The sequence below is a fragment of the Macrobrachium rosenbergii genome, chromosome 41 (assembly GCF_040412425.1).
Source record: "Macrobrachium rosenbergii isolate ZJJX-2024 chromosome 41, ASM4041242v1, whole genome shotgun sequence".
In the NCBI taxonomy this organism is placed as follows: domain Eukaryota; kingdom Metazoa; phylum Arthropoda; class Malacostraca; order Decapoda; family Palaemonidae; genus Macrobrachium; species Macrobrachium rosenbergii.
Window position 1 is genome coordinate 87,363,107 of NC_089781.1, and position 22,500 is coordinate 87,385,606.

Genomic DNA, 22,500 nt, shown 5'->3' on the forward strand with positions numbered 1-22,500 from the left:
GGAATGGAAAACTTCCTTTCCCATAAAACGTGAAGCAAAGGAGTCAATTTACAGGTGACAGAGCACTCCACCGCACATTTTCAGTAATTTCCAATTTGACATTAAAGCGGAACGATCAAGATTTTATCAAATGTTATTTAGAAGTTACAGATGACGTGCAAGTTGGTATGAAGTAATGAAATGCTCCTCAACCTCTTGAAAAGACTGCACTCACCAAAGCCTCTTTGGAACAAACAACAAAACTGGGTCTTGGAGAAGAAAACATCTGAATGAATAAATGAATCATCTCTTTAGTGATCACACCATTAAACCGTTCTTTTCTGTTGCCATTATTATTATTATTATTATTATTATTATTATTATTATTATTATTATTATTATTATTATTATTACTGATTCCACTTCACAATCTGTGAATTTGTTCATAATCACAGCCATGCTTTCATGAACGTCTGGCATACTGATAAAACTATCCTCTTCAGATCTCTTATTTATGACCTCATCAAACACTCATCAATTAAGCATGTATGACAAAGGTCTACCCTTTTCGTTTGTATATCATTTTAAAAAGTCACTCTCCCTCCTATTCATATGTCCTAATTAGATGCCATTGTGAAAACATTACGCCCAACGTGGGGCTCAAACCCACGACCCCGAGATTAAGAGTCTCGTGCTCTACCGACTGAGCTAGCCGGGCTTGAATGCTCTGGAGTGGACACCCAATAAGTCAACAAATTAGCAGTATTGCCAGTGCCAAGTCTTCAAACCTTAATTATCAACATCCTCAAGATATCATTTTTCTTTTAATTTTAAACAATGCTTGTAAATGTACTATGATTTTACATAACCATTTCCATTTGCCTCACGAGCTGGAAGGAATATATAATAAGATTAATAAATATTTTAGACATGTATGTTAGGGGATTTTGTGCTTTTGTATGTACGTAACTTTTCCTTAAAGTGGGACAGCCTCAGGAGAGGTGCAAGATCTTATTTTTTAATCTCACAATTCCTCCAGCTCATGTGGTATGACTGGAATGATTCTGTAAAAACTTCATACACTAACAGCAAATGGTGATAAAAAAATTCAAACAACATGCTGAGTACTACTGGTAACATACTTCTGAAAACTTGGCACTGGCAATACTGTCTAGTTCTTGAGTAATCTGATGCTATCTTACTGCTTTTAAGCCCGGCTAGCACAGTCGGTAGAGCACGAGACTCTTAATCTCGGGGTCGTGGGTTCGAGCCCCACGTTGGGTGTGACGTTTTGGCAGTGGTGCCATACAGGACACAAGAGGGAGATTAAGAGAGATTAACTTTTTCTATATTATTTTCGAAAGAAAAGGTGGCACTTTAGCAGACGTGCATACTTTCAGTACGTGCTCCCATTTATGCTCTCCTCCCCATTTACCTATTCCTTACTTGCTGTTTTCTATTTTAATCCACTTATTTTTAAAAGATTGGCAGTACATATCAGAAAATAAATGGCACTGCTATTTTTGACTAAATTTCTTACTCTATTATTTCAATATAATCAGTAACTTTAATCTTCCCTAAAATTTTTAACACTGCAAGTTATTTGACTGCAATCTTCTGTATAGCAGCGATGACAAATTTTGCATGGCTGTTTCAACAGCCGCCAAAAAGGTCCTCATACAATACTGTGTTGTAACACCTTACAACACTTTGGCAAAGCTCAATGCACATCTTTTCATTAACCAGATTCTATAAATTATCTCTCCTGGAGATGCGGGGTATCGATCCCCGTACCTCTCACATGCTAAGCGAGCGCTCTACCATTTGAGCTACATCCCCATGCATCACTACATTCCAGACCTCTTGGTTTAATATCTTCTGGCACAAAAGATGACATGCAAGTTGGAAAGAAGTAATGATCCTTCTAACTGATCTTGTTTTGGTCATTGAATAGACAACTTCAAGCAAAGGCCACTGCGATGGCTAACCAAAACCTTCTCTTAACCAAAGACCCCTAGAAACAACAAAAAAAGAAACAAAGGTAAAAATAAAAGAAACGACTTGACATGAAAAGTAATGTCTCCGTCTCTTGACTGCACCGTATGGGAATGAGAAAAGAGAAGCAATAAGAAAACACCGAAGCTTTACTAATCAAAAGTAATTCAGCTTCCTCAATGACTCTCGTAACTGATTCTCTACCACTATACTAGAGATAAATGAAAATATGATCTGAATATAGGCACTATATATATTTATTAAATTCAAACCAGTCACAAAGAAAACCCATATCTCTAATATTCATAAATATTATTCAAATAATCAACAAGACTTGAATTAAATGAACAAAGGGATTTCTTGAATGGAGTACATACCACTTTTCAAAATAATAATTCCCTAAATCGGGGGACGTAAGGCCGCTGTTCCCTTTCACTTACTGGAACAACACAGGACAATATATTCTATCTTGAAATAAGGTCATTTACACATTTTGACATTCATCGCCTGCGTAAAGCTCCCGAGAGCCTCGCCTGCCTTCAGCATTTCGGATTAAAAGCGAAATGAGCTTTGGGCTCAATGGCTGAATAACTAAACGTAAGTTGCTGGGGTGACGCGGCTTAGCGTTATATTGCTTCCTTGAATGGAGATGGAGTTACCATTTTTATGCCACTTTAATAACAGCCAAGGACCTGTCTGCGCCAGAATATTAACATGTAGACATGAATATGCAAATAGAGAGAGAGAGAGAGAGAGAGAGAGAGAGAGAGAGAGAGAGAGAGAGAGAGAGAGAGAGAGGAGTTTGGGTTGATACTGTCTGCGCCAAAGAAAATATTTACCTTTCTCTGAAATAAGTTTGTTTGATCAAAGAAACTTGACAGGGCTTATACCCCTTTACCTCATAATCACCTTTCCGCCATTTTCAGTATTACATCCATAATATATAAATTTTCGAAAAAGAAGAAATTTACCATTTACCAACCCATTCAACAGTGTGAGTAAGACTGGCAACTAATTCCTCTGAATCGCTCAGAGCAACCTGCCGATGTTACATCATCTAAAGTTCTAAATGCTGGTCTGTTCTATAGACAATAATCACGTTACTCCTGTGGACTAAAACCAGCCAGATCATAGTAAACTTGAGCGTGGAACACCAAAGTGGTAGGTCTGGGCTTACAAAAAAGCCCTAAGGCCGCCTACTTGATAAAAAAAGAGAAATAAATAAAGCTATAACGATCACACAAACAACCTACAATACCTTTCCCTTGGAGGAAAACCTTTCCTATAATTAGGGACGTTACGACGTACCGAAGGAGAGATTTAATCTTAATCCAAAAAGGTACACTATCAGGATTAACGTCGTGATTAAAGTTAATCCTGAGAATGGACATAGTCGTGCGTGCTGTCCAGCTATTTGTTTTACTTACAAGCGACTTCGTTTTTAAGTAATGTATGCATGTGTAAGTATGCGTATATATGTCTGTATGTATGTATGTATACCTATGTATATATATATACATATAACGTCTATATATACTGTATATATACATATATATACATATATATATCATATAACGTTTATATATATACATGTATATAGTGTATATATATGTACTGTATGTGTTTGTATACATGTATACATTACACACACACACACACACACACACACATATATATATATATATATATATATATATATATATATATATATATATATATATATATATATATAAATACTTTTAATATATATATGTATATATATATATATATGTCTTTAAAACTTTTAAGTAATGTATGCATGTGTAAGTATACATATAATGTTTCTGTATATATGTATATATATATATATATATATATATGTTTATAAATATCTATATAATATACATATCTTTATAATATCACAACGTTTATATATATATACATATATAGTGTATATATACATACTCGTATGTGTGTTTGTATACATGTATACATTACTCACACACATTACACACACACACACACACACACACATATATATATATATATATATATATATATATATATATATATATATATATGTATATATATACACCTTAAATTAAATTTTATATAGAGCCATATGAAATGAAATGTACAGCAGTGCCCAAGTATAATGTTTTGGTCTCTGTGTTTTGCTGTTGTACTGACGAACGGAGGGAGGTGACAGACGATCCTCCTTTACTGTGACCAGCAGTCACTTCACTTAATCATCCATACACGAGAAAATGGCATCGCCGCTAAAAAAAAAAATTATCAAATCTACCAGACCATCATCCTTTTTCCTGAAAAGTCTGAACGGGATTAAGAAAATATGGCACAGTGTAAATCACCTTCGAGGCAAAACCTTTTGTAGCCAAACTATAAGTTACGAACATCATAAATGGCAGACAAGTCTGGGTATATATCCACGGTCAGAGTTTTATATTTATCTTTTCGTCAGCAATGAATGTTTTCAGGCATTTGTTGAATATGGGAGATCTATTGAAAAAGGCGAAGACGGTTATTAGGTAACAAAGTCGAGCAAAGTATCCCCTTATTAAACGGATTCAATTTAAAGAAACGTTTACATCATTTTTGATACAGACAACAACTCTCCAAACTCATTTCTCTCTCTCTCTCTCTCTCTCTCTCTCTCTCTCTCTCTCTCTCTCTCTCTCTCTCTCTCTCTCTCTACTCTATTTGCATATTCAAGTCTACATGTTAATATTCTGACCCACAGACTAGTCCTTCCACTGTGATTAAAGTGGCATAAAAATGTAACTTCATCTCCATTCAAAGGAGCAATACAGCGCGCTAAGTTGCGTCATCTCAGCAACTTGCATTTAGCAATTCAGTCATTAAACCCAAAGCTCATTTCGCTTTTAATCCGAAATGTCTGAAGGGAGGCGACGCTCTCGGGAGCTACATGAGAGCGATGGATGTGAAAGTGCGTAAATGACCGTAAATGACCTTATTTCGAGATGAAAATTAATATATTGCCTTGTGTTGTTCTAGTGACGGGAGGAAAATCATCCCTTTTATCAACTCGCAAATTACAGAGTTACTGATAATATCATTATGATTACCTCATACAATTGAAATCAGCATTTATAATTTGCTATACTTATCTTTGTTACTGAACTGAAATCATCATTTCTATTTTGCTATACTTATCTTTGTTATTAAACTGAAATCATTATTTTTATATTATACTTATCCTTGCCTTTACCTTTATTCGTCTGAGTATTCTGTCCATTTGAAGTTTGTCAGGAATGTTGTCAATTTTTTTTTTTTTTACATTCTATGTTATAGAGCTAAAGTTAAGAATAAAAGCATAAAAAAATGCACATAATTTGCGCTTAAGTCTAATCAATAAACCATAAATTGCTTGTACTTCAAAAAGCGTTTAAAAGAAGGAACACCTAATACGAATCTTCTTTGAACGCACGGCCTAAATTCATTACGGATTCTTTCGCCCGAACTCTCTTTTAGAAGTTAGGGAGAAACGGCCTCCTATTTACAAGTTAAAGGGATAATCCCTCTCCAATCCCTGAACAATTTCCCCTAGGCAGCCAACACTACGATGGTTATTTTCAATAGGATTAAAAGGAGGACAGAAGCCAGGACCTGATAGAAGCTAACGAACATTCACACGAAAATGTGTCCGTTAATTCTGGCAGTCATCTTTACCCCTCCTATAATATAACACTGGTTATAAAAACACTAAACTTCAGGATGACCGATAATTTTTATCCTACAAAATTGTGCTGATAAATAACAACTACAACAACAACTCGGCTTCAACTCCTGGCGTATATTGCCAATAAATCCTTCATCTGCAACATTAATGGATAAGCAAATTTAAAAATAGGGCTGCTAAAACTGGCCATGTTTATAAATACTAATGATAAACTGAAAACAGGATACTGAAACATAACCCTCAACCAAATTGGAAAGATGGAGCATATAGAAAATAAATTTAACAGAAAACGCACTGATTGGCGCTGAATGACTGACTGAGTGGAGAGCAGTGAATTGTATATTTTATACTACAGCCAAGATTCAATTCAAAACAGTAACCTTCGTTAACACAACATCCATGAACATCTAATTAATTCACCACAGTTGTCAGAACTGATGTGTTCATAAACAAGTATTCTACTTATCCACTATTTCAAACTGTGTTCCACTCACCTATATCACGCCACATCGTTGCCAAAATTTCCGCCCAACGTGGGGCTCGAACCCACGACCCCGAGATTAAGAGTCTCGTGCTCTACCGACTGAGCTAGCCGGGCTTACAAACCAATTAAACCCCTAATTATTTTGCCAAAATGCAGTTTTGTCAGAGTGAAAGCACTCTAGAATATTGACTTTTTCCTTTGAGATTTTTCTTATACGACACCCTTGCATTTAAAAACTGAACGGTTAAACATGTCAGCCTAGATATGTGTTAATATTTTCTTGATATTTAAAGATCCTTCATTAACTTATGACTTTTGGAAACATCACTACTTTCTATGGAAAATTAGAGTACGATCTCATTTACAATCTATTGCTGATATCCTTTCAATTCATTACAAATTCCTTCTAAGACTCCGGGCACTGCAAAAGGTCTCATTTACAACTAATTAATGCTATTCAGACTGATTTCACTTCTCTTGGAATGCCTCAATTCGGAATCGAAAGCCTCAGACATTTTCATTCAGTCTAAACTTCAAGAGCAAAAAATTATTGAGAAGATTGAAGAGGAAAAGGAAAAATATCCACAAATCTTTAAAATGCCATAATTTACAATTGTTTAATTTTTTTCTCTATGATCATACTATTTTGATATTCAACCTGTGCAATCAAAATTTCTCAGAACCTTTTCTTCGCACAAACACATTGTACAACCTGTTAATTTAGATCATAAACAATTTATCTGTACTTGTTCTCCCTACCAAAACATGTGCACAACCATATTTTAGCTTTTATGCTTATAATTGTGATACTTTATTTTCATAGTTTATTTTTCGTCAATCTTCTACAGTATATATACTATAAGCATTGATCACCATCATCTTATCAAAATACCCTCCATAAATTACATTTATGTTCAAACTTTCCAATTTTCTTCTCCAACTACAATTATCAAGTTTCACTTTTACTTCCACAAGGTTAAGAGCAGCTTGCGCTACTAACTGCTATTAGCCAGGCTTAACTAAGCTCAGAAGCCTCATTAATCATCCAGAAAGTGAGGGTTGACAGCACTGAAACATTTTCTGATATTAATAATTTAAGAGTCAGAACCGGCGAATTGAGTTAATAATCCTTGACTCTTGGAACTTTGTTCATAGCTTCATTATTATATAGTTAAACAAAACTGACATTTATATTTTAATAGTTGAATTACTTTATTAAAAATGCCTTGAAACATGCACATCCAATTACTGTATTCTCTATGGATTTCACATTAGATGTCAATCACGAATGCCACTAAATGCTTTGTAATCTGAACCTACTATACCTACAGAACCTAATTATTTATCCACTAATGAAGACAGCAGAGCATTCCAGTAACCGAGTACTATACAGTTCAGGAGCAGTATATTTACAACCAAACTGACACACACACACACTCTAACATCAGTGATGTAACAAACAGCAACCATAACGTGTATATCTAGTGTGTATGCAATAACTGCTCTCCATTTCCTACATCATGCATGCCATAATGCACAACTCAAATGCATTAAGTACCACGTAGAAATACCAATTACATACAAAGCAAATACTCTACCACTCGAACTACATTCCCTCTCAATTATGAAAATCAGTCCTATAAACCGAAACTGATGTTTCTATGAAGATACAACATAACAGAAAACGAAAAAAAAGAGAGTATCAATAGCTTTTATATCATAAAAAAAATTCAGATGGGAGCTAAAAAAAATCTCAAGCACAAGGGGAAATAGGGGCTCAGATGACTGAGAAGTTGAGTGAATGGGGGCAATAACCTGAAACCCTGAGCTCACAAAACTTGTACTCTATTGACTGAGCTACCTGGGTGTAATGCTCCTCAGCATTATCAGTAATCATCATAGAAGATAAACAAAAACATGTTTTTGCTTATATTTGCTTATGATTCCAATATTATATAATTATCTAAATTTCTCACAGTGACAGCATTTATACGGCTATGCGAGCAATAACTTATATTAGTATTAACTTCTATATATTGAGTTTTACTGAATTTATCTATTACATGTCATTCATGTACACCACTAACTTCTTTGCAATCTATATTTGCTAATATTAACTACATCTTAGCAGTTCACTTACTCATATCAAATACGAAGTAAACCATAAACTGACTAGTGCATATGCCATACTTCAGGCACATTATATTTACAACAAAATAAAATATATAGTATCTAACATCAACTGAACTATACACCGTAACTAGCGTGTAGAAGAGGAGAAACCACAGATACCTTCTAGTGCTTACAAGTTGCATGTCAAGCTCCACTACTCAAATCTATAAAATATATAGCGCAATGATGGATATCGATTCCTGTACCTCTCACAATGCTAAGCAACACTCTACTGACTGACTTACATTCCTGGTGTTTCTGGCAATCAGAACTATAAATTGGAATATACGTTCTTTGGGGAGATGCACCAAGGTATAAAAGTAACAAAATACATCTGCTACATTTTAGAATTAACAAATTATATGGGCCAGGATAACTAACACAAATCTTGAGTACACTTGGGGGAACAGGACATACGGGGATAGAAAAATTGGAAGTGAAAGAAAAACTTAAGAAATGAGACAAGACAACCATTTCCTTGTGTTTGGATGATCTGCATGCCAAGCAGATACCATATTACCCTAGGAGATAGTGTTCTTTCTATCATTCTTTTCACAATGATGTATCTACAATTAATAAATATGCAGTTAAAGAACTATGAACCAATGGTGATCAGTCCTAATTATATGGAACAATGAAAATACAAGAATGTACATACATGCAACAAAAATATTTATGCAGTTCTCTACTGAACTCATGACGCTGTCAAAATCATTTCAACTGCTTTGACAGAGGTACTTGACTATACCAATGTCATACAACAGCACTATGATTTAAACCTTAGGCTTTTCTCTTGCAAAAACTCGCCCAACGTGGGGCTCGAACCCACGACCCCGAGATTAAGAGTCTCGTGCTCTACCGACTGAGCTAGCCGGGCATACCCATAAGCAGTAGCCTCGTAAATTATACAAAAAGCAGCGTTGCCAGTGCTGAAACATTTTCGCAAAATAATTTACATAAAAATCGGGATTTTTCCCAATTAATATCAATGAAATCTGTTTCTATTTACTATCGTATTATCAATCAAATTCTAGCTACTGTATTTAAACCATCATACTGTGAATTTGTAAAGTACTCGTACATCTGTGTTATATGGAATCCATCTGTGAAAGGTCTCTCAAGAATGCCGGTATCTGCTGTACGATGTAAAATTGATGTATGGAGCATAAAAATTTATTAACATGTGAAGACCAAGAAGCATATGTATGCAGACATGCAATCATATTTTCTTAACCTCTTACCTCCTATTTCTCAAAACATGCTTACCATCCTATACGGTCAAACCAATGTTGTAGATGTGGGTACTTGGGTATGAATGCAAGAGTACTTAATAAACGACAAAGATCTATCTATGTGTGTGTTGTGTGTTTGAATGTATGTAACATACAAAATACGAAATTATCATCTATGAACAAAATTCAATATTCTTGAATTATCTTTTATAAGAATATTCTCCTTACGGAAAATTTCAAAAAGTTTAAAAGTGTCACACGAAAACCATTAAAATAAACACTATAAAAATAAATACATCGACTGTTCTCAGCGTAAGACCCAAACACAGGTAATTAGATCGTCCAAATATCTTGGATATAAGCAACTAGGAACACAGAGAAAAATAGAATGTGTTTTTGCCTCTAACTTTTTGAAATAGGAAAACTTGCAGCTTATGTATTTCTTTCGACATGGAAGCAAAAACATAACTACTAAGAACTTGGAGGACCTGCAAATGTTAATTTAAAAGCACCAGTATTACCATATTCCTAAACATTATCATACCACCACAACTCATAGTCCAACAAGCACCCCACTGACAGCTAATCAACACAAAAAACAATTCCTGGAGATGCGGGGTATCGATCCCCGTACCTCTCACATGCTAAGCGAGCGCTCTACCATTTGAGCTACATCCCCTGTGAAAATGTTCTTCAAGGCATTTTTTTTATTATACTCCAATTGTGCCTGTGAAGAATATAAAAGTCGATAGCAAAGAACAGAAGCATGGACAAGAAAGGAGGAAGAGGATGAGGATGATGATGATGATGATGATGATGATGAGGAGGAGGAGGAGGAGGAGGAGGAGGAGGAGAAGTAATCAGTGGTTCTAGGCAATGAGGTAAGTAATTGGTAGGTAGTAAAAAAAAAAATATCCAAAAGTAAATATCATTGGGTTTCAACGTGGAAACCAATAAAATTATTACATCTTATAAACACAGACACCGGCAAAACACACAAACGCACATGGTCAACTGATTGAAAATATTTACCCTGAGAAAAGACCTTTGATTGATAGAATGATCCCATCAAACCAGATAAAAAAAAAATTGTTATAAATTACAAGATCTAGAAGCAAGAGCTGTAACTTACTTCATATGTGGTTCTGGATAGAAACACAAACATATGTATAAAAACACATTATACAAAATATATACATATATATGTGTGCATGCATACAATGTCTATATCAAGGAGTTGCGTATATAACCAGGATATCAGAACTAAAAACGCATCCATTTATGTTTGTGCCCTTTCACTAGCACCCACTATTAATAGAAATGCACACGATACTGATTAATCCATTACTATAACAATTTTCTTTATTAGTTTCCCTATTGTAAAAACTGCATACCGCCCAACGTGGGGCTCGAACCCACGACCCCGAGATTAAGAGTCTCGTGCTCTACCGACTGAGCTAGCCGGGCTGAGAAAACATCAGCATTTTTACAAGGACCAAAGAGGAGTTCTTGCCAATTCTATCCACAGGCAAAACAACCGACTTATAAAACCAATAAATAAATTTTTACAAAGTAGAAAAACATTGTCTTTCCCTAAATTTCTCAGTAGGGTTTACTGAGCAACATTAGTTTTCATTTAAGCAAATAAACTGAATACAAGGAAAACTACACACATGCCAGATACGAAACCAGCTTATCAGAAAAACTATTCATACATTCAAGTGTTTATGTGCTCGCACTTACATTTCCTATTCAGAATAATGTACATAACAGTGAGATAATCATTTACTATAAATTTTCTATATTAATTTCCCATCTCTGTCAAAACTTCATATCGCCCAACGTGGGGCTCGAACCCTCGACCCCGAGATTAAGAGTCTCGTGCTCTACCGACTGAGCTAGCCGGGCTGAGAAGTATCCACATTTTGCTAATCTCCAAACAGGAGTTCTTGCCAATTCTATAAAATGGCAAAGCAACTAACTTACCCGGTAAATATGTCATTACTTTTAGAACTCCTACAAATCAGTACTAAAACACTACCTTTCACAAATTTCTGTACTCTGTTTATAGAGCATAAAGCATTAATTGCCTTTATACAATTGAAGAGAATACAAGGAAACTTGTATAAAATGAAATAATTTCTAAATCAAGGACCCATATACTGTATGTAACCAGGTTACCAGAAAAACTATAAATGCATTTAAGTATTTCTGTGAACTCACACTTGCACTTCCCATTCATAGTAATGCACACAATACTAATATGACCATCTACTATATAATTTTCTTTATTAGTTCCCCCCCTTGTAAAAAAAAACTGCATATCGCCCAACGTGGGGCTCAAACCCACGACCCCGAGATTAAGAGTCTCGTGCTCTACCGACTGAGCTAGCCGGGCTGAGAAAATACCCATGTTTTACTAATCACCAAACAGGAGTTCTTGCCAATTCTATATAATGACAAAGCAAAGCAACTGACCTCTACAAAATGTCATTGCTTTTACAACTCCAAGTTAATACTAAAACATAGCCTTTCACAAATTTCTCAACTCGGTTGATAGAGAATAAAGTATTAATTGCCTTTATGCAAATAAAGTGACTACAAGAAAGCTTTTATACAATGAAATAATTTCTATATTAAGGACTGATATAATGTATGTAACCAGGTTACCAGAAAAACTATAAATGATTCAATGACTTCTATGCATTCATACTTGCACTTTCCATTCACAGTAATCCATACATTACTGATACAACCATCTACCGTACAGCTTTCTTTATTAGTTCCCCTCTAGTAAAAAAAAAACTTGCATATCGCCCAACGTGGGGCTCGAACCCACGACCCCGAGATTAAGAGTCTCGTGCTCTACCGACTGAGCTAGCCGGGCTGAGAAAATACCCACATTCTACTAATCAACCAAACAGGAGTTCTTGCCAATTCTATATAATGACAAAGCAACTGACCTATACAAAATGTCATTACTTTTGCAACTCCAACAAACTAATACTAAAACTTAGCCTTTCACAAATTTCTCAACTCGGTTGATAGAGAATAAAGTATTAATTGCCTTTACGTAAATAAAGTGACTACAAGGAAGCTTTTATACAATGAAATAATTTCTATATTAAGGACCCATATATGTAACCAGGTTACCAGAAAAACTATAAATGATTCAATTATTTCTATGCATTCATACTTGCACTTTCCATTCACAGTAATGCATACATTACTGATACAACCATCTCCTATACAGCTTTCTTTATTAGTTCCCCTCTTGTAAAAAAAAAAAACTTGCATACCGCCCAACGTGGGGCTCGAACCCACGACCCCGAGATTAAGAGTCTCGTGCTCTACCGACTGAGCTAGCCGGGCTGAGAAAATACCCACATTTTACTAATCACCAAACAGGAGTTCTTGCCAATTCTATATAATGACAAAGCAACTGACCTACACAAAATGTCATTCCTTTTACAACTCCAACAAGTTAATACTAAAACATAGCCTTTCACAAATTTCTCAACTGGGCTGATAGAGAATAAAGCATTAATTGCCTTTATGCAAATAAAGTGACTACAAGGAAGCTTTTATACAATGAAATAATTTCTATATTAAGGACCTATATATGTAACCAGGTTACCAGAAAAACTAATTTATATATGATTCAAATATTTCTGTGCATTCATGCTTGCACTTTCCATTCATAGTAATGCATACATAACTGATATAACCATCTACTATACAACTTTCTTTATCAGTTCCCCTCTTGTAAAAAAACTTGCATACCGCTCAACGTGGGGCTCGAACCCACGACCCCGAGATTAAGAGTCTCTGGCTCTACCGACTGAGCTAGCCGGGCTGCGAAAATACCCACATTTTACTAATCACCAAACATGAGTTCTTGCCAATTCTATATAATGACAAAGCAACTGACCTATACAAAATGTCATTACTTTTGCAACTCCAACAAACTAATACTAAAACTTAGCCTTTCACAAATTTCTCAACTCGTTTGATAGAGAATAAAGTATTAATTGCCTTTATGTAAATAAAGTGACTATAAGGAAGCTTTTATACAATGAAATAATTTCTATATTAAGGACCCATATATGCAACCAGGTTACAAGAAAAACTATAAATGATTCAATTATTTCTATGCATTCATACTTGCACTTTCCATTCACAGTAATGCATACATTACTGATACAACCATCTACTATACAGCTTTCTTTATTAGTTCCCCTCTTGTAAAAAAAAAAAACTTGTCTGACAACGTGGGCTCGAACCCACGACCCCGAGATTAACTCTCGTGCTCTCACCGACTGAGCTAGCCAGGCTGAGAAAATACCCACATTTTACTAATCACCAAACAGGAGTTCTTGCCAATTCTATATAATGACAAAGCAACTGACCTACACAAAATGTCATTACTTTTACAACTCCAACAAGTTAATACTAAAACATAGCCTTTCACAAATTTCTCAACTCGGTTGATAGAGAATAAAGTATTAATTGAACCCTATGCAAATAAAGTGACTACAAGGAAGCTTTTATACAATGAAATAATTTCTATATTAAGGACTGATATAATGTGTGTAACCAGGTTACCAGAAAAACAATAAATGATTCAATTATTTCTATGCATTCATACTTGCACTTTCCATTCACAGTAATCCATACATTACTGATACAACCATCTACCGTACAGCTTTCTTTATTAGTTCCCCTCTAGTAAAAAAAAAACTTGCATACCGCACAACGTGGGGCTCGAACCCACGACCCCGAGATTAAGAGTCTCGTGCTCTACCGACTGAGCTAGCCGGGCTGAGAAAATACCCACATTTTACTAATCACCAAACAGGAGTTCTTGCCAATTCTATGTAATGACAAAGCAACTGACCTATACAAAATGTCAGTACTTTTGCAACTCCAACAAACTAATACTAAAACTTAGCCTTTCACAAATTTCTCAACTCGGTTGATAGTGAATAAAGTATTAATTGCCTTTATGTAAATAAAGTGACTACAAAGAAGCTTTTATACAATGAAATAATTTCTATATTAAGGACCCATCTATGTAACCAAGTTACCAGAAAAACTATAAATGATTCAATTATTTCTATGCATTCATACTTGCACTTTCCATTCACAGTAATGCATACATTACTGATACAACCATCTACTATACAGCTCTCTTTATTAGTTCCCCTCTTGTAAAAAAAAAAAAAACTTGCATACCGCCCAACGTGGGGCTCGAACCCACGACCCCGAGATTAAGAGTCTCGTGCTCTACCGACTGAGCTAGCCGGGCTGAGAAAATACCCACATTTTACTAATCACCAAACAAGAGTTCTTGCCAATTCTATATAATGAAAAAGCAACTGACCTACACAAAATGTCATTACTTTTACAACTCCAACAAGTTAATACTAAAACTTAGCCTTTCACAAATTTCTCAACTGGGCTGATAGAGAATAAAGCATTAATTGCCTTTATGTAAATAAAGTGACTACAAGGAGGCTTTTATACAATGAAATAATTTCTATATTAAGGACCCATATATGTAACCAGGTTACCAGAAAAACTAATTTATATATGATTCAAATATTTCTGTGCATTCATGCTTGCACTTTCCATTCATAGTAATGCATACATTACTGATACAACCATCTACTATACAACTTTCTTTATCAGTTCCCCACTTGTAAAAAAAAAAACTTGCATACCGCCCAACGTGGGGCTCGAATCCATGACCCCGAGATTAAGAGTCTCGTGCTCTACAGACTGAGCTAGCCGGGCTGAGAAAATACCCACATTTTACTAATCACCAAACATGAGTTCTTGCCAATTCTATATAATGACAAAGCAACTGACCTATACAAAATGTCATTACTTTTGCAACTCCAACAAACTAATACTAAAACTTAGCCTTTCACAAATTTCTCAACTTGGTTGATAGAGAATAAAGTATTAATTGCCTTTATGTAAATAAAGTGACTACAAGGAAGCTTTTATACAATGAAATAATTTCTATATTAAGGACCCATATATGTAACCAGGTTACCAGAAAAACTATAAATGATTCAATTATTTCTATGCATTCATACTTGCACTTTCCATTCACAGTAATGCATACATTACTGATACAACCATCTACCGTACAGCTTTCTTTATTAGTTCCCCTCTTGTAAAAAAAAAAAAAACTTGCATACCGCCCAACGTGGGGCTCGAACCCACGACCCCGAGATTAAGAGTCTCGTGCTCACCGACTGAGCTAGCCGGGCTGAGAAAATACCCACATTTTACTAATCACCAAACAGGAGTTCTTGCCAATTCTATATAATGACAAAGCAACTGACCTACACAAAATGTCATTACTTTTACTATATAATGTCATACAAAATGTCATTACTTTTTTGCAACTCCAACAAACTAATACTAAAACTTAGCCTTTCACAAATTTCTCAACTCGGTTGATAGAGAATAAAGTATTAATTGCCTTTATGTAAATAAAGTGACTACAAGGAAGCTTTTATACAATGAAATAATTTCTATATTAAGGACCCATATATGTAACCAGGTTACCAGAAAAACTATAAATGATTCAATTATTTCTATGCATTCATACTTGCACTTTCCATTCACAGTAATGCATACATTACTGATACAACCATTCTACTATACAGCTTTCTTTATTAGTTCCCCTCTTGTAAAAAAAAAAACTTGCATACCGCCCAACGTGGGGCTTCGAACCCACGACCCGAGATTAAGAGTCGTGCTCTACCGACTGAGCTAGCCGGGCTGAGAAAATACCCACATTTTACTAATCACCAAACAGGAGTTCTTGCCAATTCTATATAATGACAAAGCAACTGACCTACACAAAATGTCATTCCTTTTACAACTCCAACAAGTTAATACTAAAACATAGCCTTTCACAAAATTCTCAACTGGGCTGATAGAGAATAAAGCATTAATTGCCTTTATGCAAATAAAGTGACTACAAGGAAGCTTTTATACAATGAAATAATTTCTATATTAAGGACCTATATATGTAACCAGGTTACCAGAAAAACTAATTTATATATGATTCAAATATTTCTGTGCATTCATGCTTGCACTTTCCATTCATAGTAATGCATACATTACTGATATAATCATCTACTATACAACTTTCTTTATCAGTTCCCCTCTTGTAAAAAAAAACTTGCATACCGCCCAACGTGGGGCTCGAACCCACGACCCCGAGATTAAGAGTCTCGTGCTCTACCGACTGAGCTAGCCGGGCTGAGAAAATACCCACATTTTACTAATCACCAAACATGAGTTCTTGCCAATTCTATATAATGACAAAGCAACTGACCTATACAAAATGTCATTACTTTTACAACTCCTACAAATTAACACTAAAACATAGCCCTTCACAAATTTTTCAACGGGGTTGACAGAGAACAAAGCATTAATTGCCTGTATGTAAATAAAGTGACCACAAGGAAGCTTTTATACAATGAAATAATTTTTATATTAAGGACCCATATATGTAACCAGGTTACCAGATAAACTATAAATGATTCAAGTATTTCTGTGCACTCATACTTGTGCTTCCCATTCATAGTAATGCATAAAATACTAATATAACCATCTGATATACAACTTTCTTTAGATGTTCCCCTCTTGTTGAAAAAAAAAAAAAAAATTGCATACCATTTTTAGAGTCTCGTGCTCTACCGACTGAGCTAGCCGGGCTGAGAAAATACCCACATTTTCCTAATCACCAAACAGGAGTTCTTGTCAATTCTATATAATGGCAAAACAATTGACCTATACAAAATGTCATTACTTTTAGAACGCTTACAAATCAGTACTGAAACATTGCCTTCCACAAATTTCTCAACCAAGTTTATAGAGCATGAAGCATTAATTGCCCTTATGCAAATAAAGTGAATACATGGAAATTGTATAGCCTACAATGCAATAATTTCTTTATTAACTAGCCTTATATGTCACCAGGTGATCAAAAAGCTATAAATGCATTCAAGTATTTCTTCGCACTTGAATTTCCTCTTCATATTAATGCACACAATACTGATGTAACCATCTATTATATAATTTTCTTTATCAATTTCCCATCTATGTCAAAACTTCATATCGCCCAACGTGGGGCTCAAACCGACGATCCCGAGATTCAGAGTCTCGTGCTCTACCAATGAGCTAGTCGGGCTGAGAAAATACCCACATTTTACTAATCACCAAACAGGAGTTCTTGCCAATTCTACATAATGACAAAGTAACTAACCTATACAAAATGTCATTACTTTTAGAATTCCTACAAATTAATGTTAAAACATAGCCTTTCACAAATTTCCCAACTGGGCTGACAGAGAATAAAGCATTAATTACCTTTATGCAAATAAAGCGACTACAAAGGAAGCCTTTTATTTCTATATTAAGGACCCATATACAGTATGTAACCAGGTTATCATAAAAACTATAAATGCATTTAAGTATTTCTGTGAACTCACATTTGCGCTTCCCATTCATAATAATGTATACAATACTGATATAACCATCCACTATACAATTTTCTTTATTAGTTCCCCACTTGTAGAAAAAACTGCATACCGCCCAACGTGGGGCTCGAACCCACGACCCCGAGATTAAGAGTCTCGTGCTCTACCGACTGAGCTAGCCGGGCTGTGAAAATAGCCTCACTTTACCTATCACCAAACAGGTGTTGTTACCAGTTCTATAAACAGGGAGCACAACTGACTTACATATATAAAGAAAATAGTTTACTGACTTTTAAATTCTTACAAGTTACTCTTGAAAAATTAAGACCCTTCTCTTAATTTATCAAATGTTTTTAAAGAGGAAATATTGGAAACTTACATACAACGTAATTCATCACTATCTTATGAGGCTATAATAACCAGTTAACCAGGAAAACTATCAAGGCATTAAATTATGTTTGTGCCATCACCCTCGCACTTCCTGTGAATACCAATGTATATACTATTGATATGAATATTCCTTATACAATCTTAACTCATTAGCCACTCATTAGCCTCCCATTAGCCTTAAATCTAAATAGCTCCCCACGTAGCCAGTCTGAGGAAACATATGCATTTTAAGGATCTACAAACAGGAATTGTAGTGAATTTTATAGAGGCAGCATACCAATTCACAAAACAAATAATTTGCTATTTTTAGAATTTTTACAAATCAGTACTGAAACATTGTCATTTTCCTAAGATGAGATTATCCATTTTTATGATATGTAGCATTTAATACTGTAGATACTGAGTAAGTAACAGTTGTCAATTTCAGCAGATCTTGTTAATCTCAATTCTTTAGTGATTAGAAAGAAAATTTACGTAAAGGGAGTTTTTATACTAATTTTGTTTTGAAATACTGCATATTACTAAACTTTCTTCTATTTTCAACCCAGAAATTCAGGTAAGATTATCAGAGCTAAAGAATATCAAGAGGAGTCTTTATATAAAGCAACTGAAGTTCAAAATTTCATTCTGGTAAAGCAATTTCTCTAAATAATTACCAGAGATATTTTTCTCCAACAGAGAAAATGAAACCTTGAACTATACTCGACATACTTAAGTAAGAAGAAAGTAAAACTTGTTTTTAAAAAAAATCAACCTTACCCTCCATCATATCATTTTCTTTCTTCAGTTTTATCAAACATCACAAAAAAATCACAAACCGTAATTCCAAACCCAGATTACAAAGAAAATGTTAAAAAATGAACAAATATGAGTATATAAGACAAGCCGATAAGCTGCCATCAAAGCGAAATCGAAAAAAATCGCAATACCAAGGAATAAATTCGGATTTATCGTCATATTGTAAAAGAGGTTAACCCAAGTTCGGAAGGCAAATCCAACCTCCATCACTCTTAAGCTCTGAAACATACGCAAACAATACAAAAAAATATAGACAAAATTTGCGCACGTGCAGCTAAGACCAAAAGCCTTTCAATCCGGGTTAACAAGTTAAAACTTACAAGGAAGCACCTGCATTTACGGAAATCTAAAAGGGAGGGGGGGGGGCACAACCCTGCTGCAGGTTACACAACTACTGCTTACACCTACCCAAACCAAGTGCATTCTACCAATTTGATTTTTTCGGTGATGCAAACTCTTACTAAACATGTTTATTTGACAGGTCTTCTTCTAATCTTAGATGACATTTACACAAACACACACACACACACACACACACACACACATATATATATATATATATATATATCTGTATATGTCAGTCCATCTATCATATATTATATATGTGTGTGTGGGTGTATATGTGGTATACAGTATATATACATATGGATAGACGGAATGGCAGATAATTATAATATATATATATATATATATATATATATATATATATATATATATATATATATATATATATATATATATATATATATATATATATATATATATATTATATAAATGTAACACCCTTGAGATATGTTCCGTATAAGACAAATAATTTAGATCTACCTTGAAGTTTAAGAATACTCTTTCATTCTGACTAAACAAATTGCTAAAAGGGAATACCACTTACATGTGCATTTATTATTTTCTCAGGTTTTCTCAAGCCCGGCTAGCTCAGTCGGTAGAGCACGAGACTCTTAATCTCGGGGTCGTGGGTTCGAGCCCCACGTTGGGCGAAAATTCTTTTTTAGAAGATCTTTTGTGCTCCTGTTCAGGTGAATCATGTATTAAGCCCTGTACACACTATGCATCATGTATCAGCCACGTGATGCAGTAGTGGTATTGAATAAAATTACTAGCAGCCAAACTGTACTGCAACACTGCTCACTTGTTCTTGCATGCAAGCTGCTCAGTTGCAGTTCAGCTTTCATAACAGCAGGATGTCTGCTGATGATGTACTTTGCCAGGAGACTCTACTGTGGGGTCTAGTTGCTCTGTGTGCTACAAAAAAAAAGAAACTTTTGAGGAAGAAATGAAGAACCTTGTGTAAGCAATGGCTTTCTCGGCGACCTCTGATGGGAAGCTCCAATGAAATATTTTTGGAGCTACAAGTCAAAAATCCAACAGACTTTGAAAATTACACAAGAATGCCAATCCTTGCATTCTATAAATTGCTGGCAGGCTACACTATGCTTTCTTACAGCTGGAGGATCATACACAAGCCTCCAATATTCAACCAGAATTTCAAGACAGAGCCTCAGTCTAATCATCCCCGAAACCTGTGAAGACATCTATAATGTCCTTAGGGAGGATTATTTGAAGGCAAGGTTCAAATATAGATACAAAGTACACAGATATTTTTTTCCATTACAATGACAATGATACTAGTACATAACTCCTATATACCTGTATATGTGACTATAATTAATATCAAGAAAGTATAAACAAATTTCCTACTTGGAAATTATCAAAAAAGAGGCTATAAATGAATAATATGAAGTGGCATTCACTCATGACAAATAAATAGGTAATGTAGAAACTTAAATGATAAAATGACTCCTCTTTAATGCTAAGATTGTTATGAAATAACTTGCAGTAACAGATTTTTTGTTGAAAACAGTGACACAAGAGTACAACCCAAATCCTCAGAAAGAAAATACACGTTGTGGATGACATATTATAACTTCCTACCTCATGCCACGAAACTATCACAACCCACTACTCGCACTATTTTATGGTCCTTGGTTAGATCACCCATGTCTCCCATGTGAAGAACATCGCATATTAGCTTTCTGGCTAGCTTCTGTTGCATTTCACTCGTGTTCTTCAGTTCAGTATCAACAAACTTGGATATATCTAGCAATGACTCACGATTGTTGGGACTGGGAAGGGATGAGAGTTTATTAATAGCAAGTGCCATCACATTATCTATCTCGTCAATTTGCTTCCTCTTCTTTGAAGTTCCACCTGAACTACAGGAAGGGAAAGGGGAGGAAAGAAGACCACCTGAACTACAGGAAGGGAAAGGGGAGGGAGTACACGAGGGAGCAACAGAACAGGCAGAAGTCAGGCTTGGTGTGGGTGGAGGAGAGGGCATGTCTGGTGACTCATCGACAGAAGTTGCCACTTCATCGACCTGTGGATAAATAAATTCAATTGTATATTAATATTAAGGGTGTTTCAGTTTTGCCTACACGTGTATTTAAAAATTATGCTTAATTTCCTCCCCCCCCTTTTCTTTTCAGATGCCATCAGCTCCTGGTGAATGGAAGGCAGTGGCGAAATAGTTTGGGAAGTGGAATTTTCCTCACTGTGTTGGAGCGGTGGATGGGAAACACATCGCTATATGGCCTCCAAAAGAGAGTGGATCCTACTACTGCAATTATAAGGGTTCACACAGTATAGTTCTCATGGCTGTAGTGAATGCAAACTATGAATTTATGTATGTAGATGTGGGGACAAATGGAAGAATTTCAGATGGCGGTGTGTGGGCAAACTCAACTCTGTGCACGCGGCTGCAGGACGGAGCAATGGGCCTTCCCGCAGATGAACAGCTGAGTGACAGCCACAGAACCCTGCCATACGTCTTTGTAGGTGACGATGCCTTCCCACTCCAAGAGATACTTCATGAAACCGTATCCATTTAAACATCAAAATAATGAACAAAGAATTTTCTCCTACAGGCTTTCAAGAGCAAGGCGTGTCGTTGAGAATGCATTTGGCATTACGTCAAATGAGTTTTGCATTCTCCTGAGTGCAATAAATTTGAGCCCTCAGAAGGTAGAAAAATTGTTCTTGCCTGCACAGCCCTGCACAATTTCTTGCGCAGGGAACATGAATCATTCCATATACCTGTTGGTAGTTTGGACAATGAGAATGTTGTGGATCGAGTGGTAACAACCAGGGCATGTCGTGATCATAGGCAGCTTCTGCCTTTGGAGAGACTACAGAGGCATCCCACAAATGAGGCAAAAGCCATCAGGA

General features: G+C 35.4%; 18 non-coding genes and 1 pseudogene across 18 annotated transcripts; 2 read left to right on the forward strand and 17 right to left on the reverse strand.

The window, feature by feature from the left end:
- Nucleotides 1–624: 624 nt before the first annotated feature.
- On the reverse strand, nt 625–697 carry TRNAK-CUU (transfer RNA lysine (anticodon CUU)). The gene has a single exon. It is a non-coding gene; the product is annotated as a tRNA-Lys (tRNA).
- Nucleotides 698–1,190: 493 nt separating this feature from the next.
- Nucleotides 1,191–1,263, forward strand: TRNAK-CUU (transfer RNA lysine (anticodon CUU)). Its single transcript has one exon. It is a non-coding gene; the product is annotated as a tRNA-Lys (tRNA).
- A 482-nt stretch (nt 1,264–1,745) lies between these two features.
- Nucleotides 1,746–1,818, reverse strand: TRNAA-AGC (transfer RNA alanine (anticodon AGC)). The gene has a single exon. It is a non-coding gene; the product is annotated as a tRNA-Ala (tRNA).
- Nucleotides 1,819–6,199: 4,381 nt separating this feature from the next.
- Nucleotides 6,200–6,272, reverse strand: TRNAK-CUU (transfer RNA lysine (anticodon CUU)). The gene has a single exon. It is a non-coding gene; the product is annotated as a tRNA-Lys (tRNA).
- Nucleotides 6,273–9,134: 2,862 nt separating this feature from the next.
- TRNAK-CUU (transfer RNA lysine (anticodon CUU)) lies at nt 9,135–9,207 on the reverse strand. Its single transcript has one exon. It is a non-coding gene; the product is annotated as a tRNA-Lys (tRNA).
- A 961-nt stretch (nt 9,208–10,168) lies between these two features.
- TRNAA-AGC (transfer RNA alanine (anticodon AGC)) lies at nt 10,169–10,241 on the reverse strand. The gene has a single exon. It is a non-coding gene; the product is annotated as a tRNA-Ala (tRNA).
- Nucleotides 10,242–10,956: 715 nt separating this feature from the next.
- Nucleotides 10,957–11,029, reverse strand: TRNAK-CUU (transfer RNA lysine (anticodon CUU)). The gene has a single exon. It is a non-coding gene; the product is annotated as a tRNA-Lys (tRNA).
- Nucleotides 11,030–11,397: 368 nt separating this feature from the next.
- Nucleotides 11,398–11,470, reverse strand: TRNAK-CUU (transfer RNA lysine (anticodon CUU)). Its single transcript has one exon. It is a non-coding gene; the product is annotated as a tRNA-Lys (tRNA).
- A 417-nt stretch (nt 11,471–11,887) lies between these two features.
- Nucleotides 11,888–11,960, reverse strand: TRNAK-CUU (transfer RNA lysine (anticodon CUU)). Its single transcript has one exon. It is a non-coding gene; the product is annotated as a tRNA-Lys (tRNA).
- Nucleotides 11,961–12,376: 416 nt separating this feature from the next.
- Nucleotides 12,377–12,449, reverse strand: TRNAK-CUU (transfer RNA lysine (anticodon CUU)). The gene has a single exon. It is a non-coding gene; the product is annotated as a tRNA-Lys (tRNA).
- A 412-nt stretch (nt 12,450–12,861) lies between these two features.
- Nucleotides 12,862–12,934, reverse strand: TRNAK-CUU (transfer RNA lysine (anticodon CUU)). The gene has a single exon. It is a non-coding gene; the product is annotated as a tRNA-Lys (tRNA).
- A 411-nt stretch (nt 12,935–13,345) lies between these two features.
- Nucleotides 13,346–13,418, reverse strand: TRNAK-CUU (transfer RNA lysine (anticodon CUU)). Its single transcript has one exon. It is a non-coding gene; the product is annotated as a tRNA-Lys (tRNA).
- An 893-nt stretch (nt 13,419–14,311) lies between these two features.
- On the reverse strand, nt 14,312–14,384 carry TRNAK-CUU (transfer RNA lysine (anticodon CUU)). Its single transcript has one exon. It is a non-coding gene; the product is annotated as a tRNA-Lys (tRNA).
- Nucleotides 14,385–14,797: 413 nt separating this feature from the next.
- TRNAK-CUU (transfer RNA lysine (anticodon CUU)) lies at nt 14,798–14,870 on the reverse strand. Its single transcript has one exon. It is a non-coding gene; the product is annotated as a tRNA-Lys (tRNA).
- A 901-nt stretch (nt 14,871–15,771) lies between these two features.
- Nucleotides 15,772–15,843, reverse strand: TRNAK-CUU (transfer RNA lysine (anticodon CUU)). Its single transcript has one exon. It is a non-coding gene; the product is annotated as a tRNA-Lys (tRNA).
- A 931-nt stretch (nt 15,844–16,774) lies between these two features.
- Nucleotides 16,775–16,847, reverse strand: TRNAK-CUU (transfer RNA lysine (anticodon CUU)). Its single transcript has one exon. It is a non-coding gene; the product is annotated as a tRNA-Lys (tRNA).
- Nucleotides 16,848–18,181: 1,334 nt separating this feature from the next.
- Nucleotides 18,182–18,254, reverse strand: TRNAK-CUU (transfer RNA lysine (anticodon CUU)). Its single transcript has one exon. It is a non-coding gene; the product is annotated as a tRNA-Lys (tRNA).
- Nucleotides 18,255–20,179: 1,925 nt separating this feature from the next.
- Nucleotides 20,180–20,252, forward strand: TRNAK-CUU (transfer RNA lysine (anticodon CUU)). Its single transcript has one exon. It is a non-coding gene; the product is annotated as a tRNA-Lys (tRNA).
- Nucleotides 20,253–21,083: 831 nt separating this feature from the next.
- The window catches only part of LOC136827236 (uncharacterized), a 56,916-nt pseudogene continuing 55,499 nt past the window's right edge, over nt 21,084–22,500 (reverse strand).